Here is a 9,302-nt window from a genome sequence, read left to right as displayed (position 1 = left end):
ATTAAATCAAAGACACATTTTAGATATGATTTTATTCCGTATCCATGAAAGATTATTCAAAATGAAATCCATGGCATATTTATTTATAATTGTCCAAGAAAGTGAATTGAGAATACCATACACTCTCTACATAAAATGATAGCATATTCTTAATGGGCAGACAATTCCTCCAAGTTAAGAAAGTGATCTCATAATGAGATCTTAGACATTTATTAAGGTATTATAGACTCATGTGCATGGATATGCCTATGTTACTTTGGGCAATGGATTGATAAGATTGCAAAATACGTAGACAATGAAGCAGTTAAGGAAACATAATATACAACACACATAAACACAACAAGTTTAATATGGAGTTCACCCAAAATTCCTAGGCCACATCTCCTGGTCCAGCCTTTAGTGGTGGCCTCTCTATTATGTCTTCAGAAGCAGATTTTTACAATAGTATGAGCTCAATTTGAGTCTCAACACACAACAGATACAATAGCAAGAGTTTTGCTTGATCCCGTCAAGCCTCTCTGAGTACATAGACTCTCTCTATCACTCTCTGTCTCTGTCTTTGCTCTGTCTCAACACTGTCTGCCTGTTTTCTATCAATCTGTGGCTTTCAAGCAAATCGGCGTTGCATGTTGGTTTCCTCTTCTCGGGCTCTTTGGCTTCTTAACCTCTATTCGCTCAGATCCCTTTCCGAGTGTTAGGAATCATTGTTAAATGCTTCAAGGGATGGTGGCCACATGTACTGTAACAGAATGGGTCATGGGGCCTTTGAAATCCTTTGAAATCATCGTTTTTTGTTTACACATAGAAATACGTTCAAACAGAGGAAAAGTCTACCAAACACTATTTATCTATCTTCAAATCTCCCTAAATCCGCCTTATACTCCTATCGGGTCCGCTTGTATACTAACATCACATCTCCACTCTTCATCTCGGAGATCCAAATCCAACCTCTGTGGTTTATTTCAAGCATCCCCTTTGTACGGGGGTTAATCGCTCGATATGGGTGGTTTTCCCTCTCCTCAACCTGGACATGTGGCAACCAGTGTGTGGGCTTAGGCGGCGCCCGACCAAAACCACTTACCGCCTTTGGTCCTCCCGAAATCTTGCCTGTTTCGTGGATTTCCTTTTTATATTTAAAATACATTAAAATATGAAAATCCTACTTATCTCGAATTTGAAATAGTATTCAACGACATTAATAAACCCTTTCGGGTCTGTAAGATCACATCGACGCTTTATCGCTTGTATTTCGTTTGTTTAATGAAAATCACAAACACAAAGGAAAAACCTGTTTCCAGAAGCTAAAAATATATCGGATACTATTCATAACCACATCAAGTCCAGATGTATATCGTAAGCCACATATGTATCAACCCCCATTCTGTGGTGTGGCTCTGATGCAACTTTGTGATGCAACTCATCGCAATCACATGTCACACGAGCCTTAGGTCGTTGGTAAGTTGTTAGGCCCCTATACTACTAGTGTAACCCCTTATTGTTATTAGTAAAACCCACTTATTATATTGATGTACCCATGTAGTGCCCATATTGTTACTAGTGTACCCCATAGAAGCCCACTATTGTTATTATTGTGCCCTTACATTATTATTGTTATGTCAGCTCTGATTATGTTATGACCCCTTAGACTCCTATATATAGAAAGGAGGTCTTTTCATTTGTATCATCAAAGAATTGTTCATTTATGTAATGTAAAGGAGGTTGCCCCCTCGAAGAGGCTGAATTATAATGCGTTGATCTATCTTTTCTATCTTTTCTTGAGCTGGTTTCATAACATTTGGTATCAGAGCTTTGGATTCTAGGGTTTCGCTGATCCAAACAAGTCGTCGTGGAATTTTCACTATAACCTTTTTTCTATGATGTTTCAGAAGTCTCAAAAAAAACCCATTTGAGAAGAAATCGCGATAAACCTTGGGTCCGAATTTCCGATCTTTTCGCACTATATTTGAGGAGATCTGATCTAAGGAATTTGGTCTTTTTGCAGACTCCTGAATTACATTCCAAACAAGTGACCTGGGGAAAATAGTCATAACTTTCTCTCTGCGCATTGGATTGAAATTTCGTAAGAAGGTACAGAAAGAGGACAGACTGTAGTTTCTTTTATATCTTTTTCATAGCCAGAGGTCAAAAAATTGACACGTGGCACTTCATACAAGTTCGCTCTTCTGGAAAGGTCTATAATCAGGTCATCTTGGGAGATTGTGCATAACGCTTTTTTGGAGAATCCAATTTGGATCAGACTGGTGGCATTGGAAAGAGGACACAGAGTGCTACTACAGGTAGCAATTTCAGAACTTAAATATCCACAAGTACAGAGTTCCAGTCGTTTCAAGATCGAGGTCCTAAAATCAAGAAAAAGCAAAATGAGGAAGTTTGATGGCAAGGATCCGATAAATTGGATACTTCAGATGGAGCAATAGTTTGATCTACATGGTGTACCACTGTTACAAAAGGTATGTATTGCATCTTCATATTTAGAACCAGATCAATTTTTATGGTATAAAGGGCTTTGTTCTTGTAAACAACTTGTTACATGGTCAATTCTCACGGAGGAAATGATAGCACATTATGAGGATACAAAGAGCAACACCTTCTTTAGAGCAACACCACAACAATTGGAAAGAGTAAAAGGGCTTTGTGACATATTTGAAAGTAAAATTATGGCAACAAGGAAGTCTACCCCTCACAACTTTAAATATGGACGTGTTGTTTCTCTTAGCCTTCCACAACCTACAAGGGTTACACCACAACAATTGGAAGAAAAAAGAGAAAAAGGGCTTTGTTACAATTGTGACAACAAATGCACTAAAGGTCATAAGTGTGCTGAGAAGAAATTATTTTACATAGAGTATGAAGAGGAGGAAGAAAAGGATCAGGAAACATCAAAAGAAGAGGATATATGCCAGGAATCGACCCCAGAGAAAGAAGAAATGAATCAGAACATATCTTGTAAACTATTGGCAAGAATGACCACTCCTCAAACTCTCAAGATAGAAGGGCATATCAAAGAAGAAAAGGGTGCAAGAAGTGAAAGATCACATCAAGAAAGAAGAAATGAATCCAGCCATATCTTGTAATTCACTGGTTGGAATTACCACTCCTCAAACTATCAAGATAGAAGGACATATCAAGAAGAAAAATGTTCAAGAAGTGAAAGATCACATCGAGCATCAAGAAATGAATTCGACCATATCTTGTAAAGGATTGGAAGAAATTACCACTCCTCAAACTCTAAAGATAGAAGGACATATCAAGAAGAAAAAGGTTCAAGCAGTGAAAGACCACATCGAGCATCAACAACAAGTTCTCCAACTTTTAAAGGATAACGTCACTTCGGTGCAAAATCAAATGAAACAACAGGTAGATCAACATCATAGTGAAAAATGTTTTGATGTAGGCGATTGGGTATTTTTATTGCTACATCTAAAGCAAGCTATTTATGAGAAGGAAATGTTGGCAATACTACATGCACTTAAAAAATGGCGACCTTACCGAATGGGAAGACTGTTCAAGGATGAGGATGTGGAAGCATTGTTTTGTGTTATTTCTATTATCCAACCAGATTGGATAAACGAAGCAAGGGATCAATGGAAGAAGGACAAAGAAGTATGGCCACTTATTCAAAAGTTGCAAAAGATCCCAATTCAAACCTGGAGCAGTCACAGAAACAAGAACCCAACAGCTACGAAATCGATCAATTTCAGAGTATCTCATCAAGTGGAAGAACTTACCCGCTAAAGATTCCACATGGGAGGACAAGAATTTTATACAGAAGCATCAAGAACTACTCAAGCGTTGAGGACAACGATTTTTGAAGGAGAGGGGCATGTTAGGCCCCTATACTACTAGTGTAACCCCTTATTGTTATTAGTAAAACCCACTTATTATATTGATGTACGCATGTAGTGCCCATATTGTTACTAATGTACCCCATAGAAGCCCACTATTGTTATTATTGTGCCCCTACATTATTATTGTTATGTCGGCTCTGATTATGTTATGACCCCTTAGACTCCTATATATAGAAAGGAGGTCTTTTCATTTGTATCATCAAAGAATTGTTCATTTATGTAATGTAAAGGAGGTTGCCCCCTCGAAGAGGCTGAATTCTAAGGCGTTGATCTATCTTTTCTTGAGCTGGTTTCATAACATAAGTGCTCCCATGTAATCAACCGATGCGATATGGCAGTGCAATGTGGGCTGTCGATCTGCGTGCTTGATCAATAGTCCTCATTGACTCTGTCGATCGCTATCGCATATACTATGTGGTCTCCACCGACAGCCTTCGCTTGCCACTGCCGATTGTGATTCGCCGATCAGATCTGGACCATTGATCGGCCAGATCCGACGGCCCGTGTGCATTGCTGCCGATAACTTTTTATCACTGTTTTTGCCTCTTGATATTGTAAATCTGACTTTTTGAAAGGATCTTCTTCTACGACAGTCTTCAGTGTTTAGAAGACTTAGAGGGTTTCTGGATCCATTTTGGATCATGCCTTCCCACTGAGAAAGCTTTTGGACCACCAGAAGTTGGTTTTCAAGCAGCAATTAAGTGAGGATACAACTTCCTCACTTGCCCAATCTTTATCCATCTTGCACTGCTTGGCTTTGAACCTTTGAGTCCGATTCCAAGGTACTCAACATCCCCTCTGTGCGTAGCTCTCACCTTTCTGTCCAGAACTCTATCTTCCTGCAACTCATTAAGATATTCAGGCAACATATCCTCAATAGAAGGCAACTGATTTTGCTCTTTGGGATAGATGTGCATGTAAGCTGGAAAATCAAGGCGAAAAGCATTCTCACCAATTTTCTCAATTATTTTGAAAAGCCCATACCTTATTGGCTTTAGCTTCTTTTTTTCACCTTGAATTCTGTCTTTGCTGATGTACAGCCAGACTTAATCACCAACTTGGAAGCTATGCTCAATTCGATACTTATCATGCCTTACCTTGTACTTGGCTTGGCTCTTTTCCAGCTGTTCCTGCATTGCCTGGTGAATTTCTTGGATCTGTTCAATGAACTTAGTTTCTTTGTCCACATCGCTGTGTCCATCAACCATTATGTCTTGACTAAAGACAAAATCCAAGGGAGACCTTGGTGTAAAACCAAAACAAGTCTCAAAAGTAGATCTCTGTGTAGAAGAATGTTTAGCACAGTTGTAAGCATGTTGCACATAACATAAATGTTGATCCCAAACCTTGGGATGCTTGCTGCAATAGCCCCTGAGCAACTGGACCATTGTCCTGTTGACCACATCTATTTGGCCATCTATTTGTGGATGAAAGGTTGTGCTTTTCTTTAGTTTGGTGTCCATCAACTCCCACAGACTTGACCAAAACTTCCCAACAAATCAGGAATCTCGATCAGATACAATGGAAGTGGGTAACCCAAAATGCACCCAGACATGCTAAAAGAACAACTTCATTGTTTTCACAGCTGTAATCTGTTTGTTACAAGGTATTAAAATACAAATTTTTCTAAAACTGTCCACAATAACATATAAATAGTCACGACCTTTTCTAGATTTTGGCAATCCCCCAACAAAGTCCACGAAAACACTTTCCCAAGGATGAGAAGGGACTAGAAGTGGAGTGTATAAGCCTAGTTTTCTATTGCTGGGCTTACTTTTAGCACACATGGTACACCCTTTAATATATCTAGAAATTGTTTCATGCATTCTTAGCCAATAGCAGATTTTTTGCAGCTGTGCAACTGTTTTACTTACACCAAAATGACATGATATTAGAGAAGCGTGTGCTTCTCATATTATATTAACTCTTTTAGTTAGAGGAATGCATAACTTTCCCAAATGATACAAGAGTTGGTCCTTAATATGATAATCCAATTTTTCTACTTGTTTTCCATGACTTAAAGTTTCATATACATCTTTAAAATCTACATCTTGAGCATATTATTCAATGTAGCTTTCATGCAATACTGAATTATGCTTAAGTATAGTAGATGCAATTATGATTGGTCTAGACAACATATCTGCAACTTTATTATGTATGCCATTCTTATATCTGATGACTAGATGAAATTGTTGTTGAAAACCCATCCACCTACATTGTCTTAATTGCTGCAATTTAGTTTGTGAGTGCCAATATTGAAGTGGTTCATGATTAGTATGTATAACTGCTTCTTTGCCCAATAGTTAATGTTTCCACTATTTCACAAGCTTCACTAATGCATACAATTCTTTATCATATGTGGGATAATTAACTACTGCAGAATTAAATGTCTCAGAATGATAACATATGGGTTTACCATGTTGCATCAACATTGCTCCCATGGCATAGTCACTGGCATCTGTTTCAATCTCAAATGGTCTTTAAAGATTTGGTAATGCTAGTAATGGTGTTGTAATGATTTTTTCTTTTAGGGTGTCGAAGGCTTTCTGCTGTTTGCCTCTCCATTGAAACACCTTGTTCAATCCTATCAAGGCATGTAAGGGAGCTGCAATCAAGGAAAAGTTAGCAATAAACTTTCTCCAATATTGTGCTGCTCCTAGGAAGCCCCTAACTTCTGTAGCAAATTTGGGTTTAGGCTAGTTCACAATGACTTCAACCTTTGAGGGATCTATCTTGAATTCACCACCCCCTACAATATGACCCAAATAATTCAGAGATGTTTTGCCAAACTCACATTTTGATAACTTAACATAGAGATTTTCTTTTTTCAAAATATCTAGAGTTTACTTTACATGATTCAAATTTTCTTCCCATGTTTTACTGAAAACAAGAATGTCATCTAAATATACAATTACAAAATCATCAATAAATGGTTGGAGTACATCATTCATAACTCCCATGAAAGTGGCAGGAGCATTAGTTAAGCCAAAAGGCATAATTAGCCATTCATACAGCCCTTGGTTTGTTTTGAAAGCAGTCTTCCATGCATCTTGTTCTGCAACTCTGACCTGATGGTAGCAACTACACAAGTCCAACTTGGAAAAGTAAACAACTTATTTTAACTGATCTAATAGATTATCTATGCGAGGAAGAGGATAACGATTCTTGATTGTTATTTTATTCAGTGCTCTATAGTCAATGCACATCCTCCATGAACCATCTTTCTTTCTCACCAACACGATTGGAGATCCACATGGTGATGTGCTTGGCCTTATGAACCCTTTCTCGAGTAGCTCATGTACCTGCTTCTTGATCTCTGCATTCTCTAAAGAGGATAACTTGTACATTCCAATGTTAGGCAATGGAGCATCTTGCTGCAAATGAATATCATGTATAATTGCCCTTTTGGGTGGCAGAACTTTAGGTTCTTGAAATAGGATATCATATTCTAAAACAATTTTTTCTAAATCAACTTTCTGTTTAGCATCAGAGCCTTCAAATGCATTGGTTTTATCAGGGGTATTCTCCTTTACAACCATTAGTAAAAATTGCCTGCATGAATTTACAATTCTTTTCATCTGCCCTGAGTTTATGAGAGTGTAATTATTTTTGGGTTTATGAGCTCATACAAAACATTCTATTCCATCTTTAGTGAGCTGATACTTATTTTCAGCTCTATAGAAAATGGCTTTTCTATCATAGAAGTAAGGCCATCCTAAAAAAATTCCACATATATCCAAGGGAACGATATCTAACTCAACCTCATCTATAAATGTTGACCCAAAGGAAAATATACGTTTTCATTGTCTAGTCACTTGTAGCTTTGCTTTATCACATACCCAACCTAATGGATATGGTTTCTTGTGAGGTGTGGTTAGTAATCCCAGCTTCATTACAATTGCTTCAGAAATCAAGTTTACTTGTGAACCACTATAAAATAAAGTATCAATCTTTTGATGCTTGAAAATAACTCTAAAATGAAAAAGCTCATGTCTTTTCCTCTCATTTTCTTCATTATCAATAGTTTGCGCAAAATTACTAGTAGATGCTTTAGAATTTTTACCTTTTATACCTGTAGCTGTGACTGTTGTTTCATCACCTGAGTCTGACCCCAAATATTTTTGAGTTGTAGCAATAGTCTTCTTCTTCTTCTTGCCATCGAACTTCTTGGGTTTCAGCTCTAGATGCAAAGACTAGCAATGTTCATCATCATGTCCATCCTTCTTGCAGTGAGTGCATGAAGGTTTGTCTTTCTGTACAACATTTGCCTTCCTCCATTTCCATTTTTGCTTCCTCTTTTCCTTGTTCTTTCTTGCAGTGGGTTTTGATGATCCCCCAATCTCTGGGTTCAAATTCTTGCCTCTAGCCTCTAGATGTGTAGCCTAAACAGATACCTCATCTATGCTAGTAGGGTTAAACATGAGAATGGTGTGCCTCAAATAGCTATGTAGACCACCTATATACTTTAGCAAAGTTTCAGGTGACTCTATAGAAATGCATAGAATTAAAGCTCTTTTTCTAAATTCCTAGGTATAACTTTGTACACTTTGCCCCTTTAATTGGCGAAGAGTTTTCCAACTCATGATGGCTTGCTGCATATAAGCTAGTGGATAGAATTGCTTTTTAATGGCAGAAACAAATTCACTCGAGGTAGAAATAATTTTACCATGCTTCTTCAAATCATCTTGTGTCCTGCCGTCCCACCACAGCAGGGTAGTTCCTCCAAGGTGAAGGCTGGCCAGCTAAATCTTTCTCCTTTCTGAATCAATTTTCTGCACCCTACAATAATCCGTCTAATCCAGTTATCTAGCTTTTATGCATTTAATTCTCCATCATATATTTGAAAATCAAACTTTGCATCTAATTTAATCAAAGGGCTAGATGGAGGTGTTGTTAAAGGAGGCTTTTCTACTTTCCCTTTCCCTTCAGAATGGCCATCCAAAAGAGGTTCTTCTGTTCCTTTGTCTTGTTTGGAGGTTGAAGTATCTTCACCTCTACCTTTATTAAACTCCCAATACATCTCTTCTACGATGGATCTCATGGTCATGAAACTGTCCATGAACTCAGAGTTTGATTCGAAGGGAATTTCTTTTGCCATTTTCCTCCTAGGATAGACTCTTCCAATCTTTGGGTTAGACTCAACCAATTCTCCTTATCGTAATTTGAGCTTTGACCTAGTTAGCATTCAACAATCGAGCACAAGCTTGTCTAACCTTAGCAAACCTAAAGCTCTGATACCACTTGATCTAATAGTGAGATATTAGACATTTATTAAGGTATTACAGACTGATGTGCTTGGATATATCTATGTTACTTTGTGCAATGGATCGATAAGATTATGAAATACATAGACAATGAATCAGTTAAAGAAACATAACAGACAACACACATAAACACAACAAGTTTAATATGGAGTTCACCCAAAACTCCTGG

Source organism: Pinus tabuliformis, chromosome J (assembly GCF_031772625.1).
Source record: "Pinus tabuliformis cultivar Carrire ecotype Pingquan chromosome J, CPIR1, whole genome shotgun sequence".
Classification (NCBI taxonomy): Eukaryota; Viridiplantae; Streptophyta; class Pinopsida; order Pinales; family Pinaceae; genus Pinus; species Pinus tabuliformis.
Note: the sequence above shows the minus strand (reverse complement) of the source record.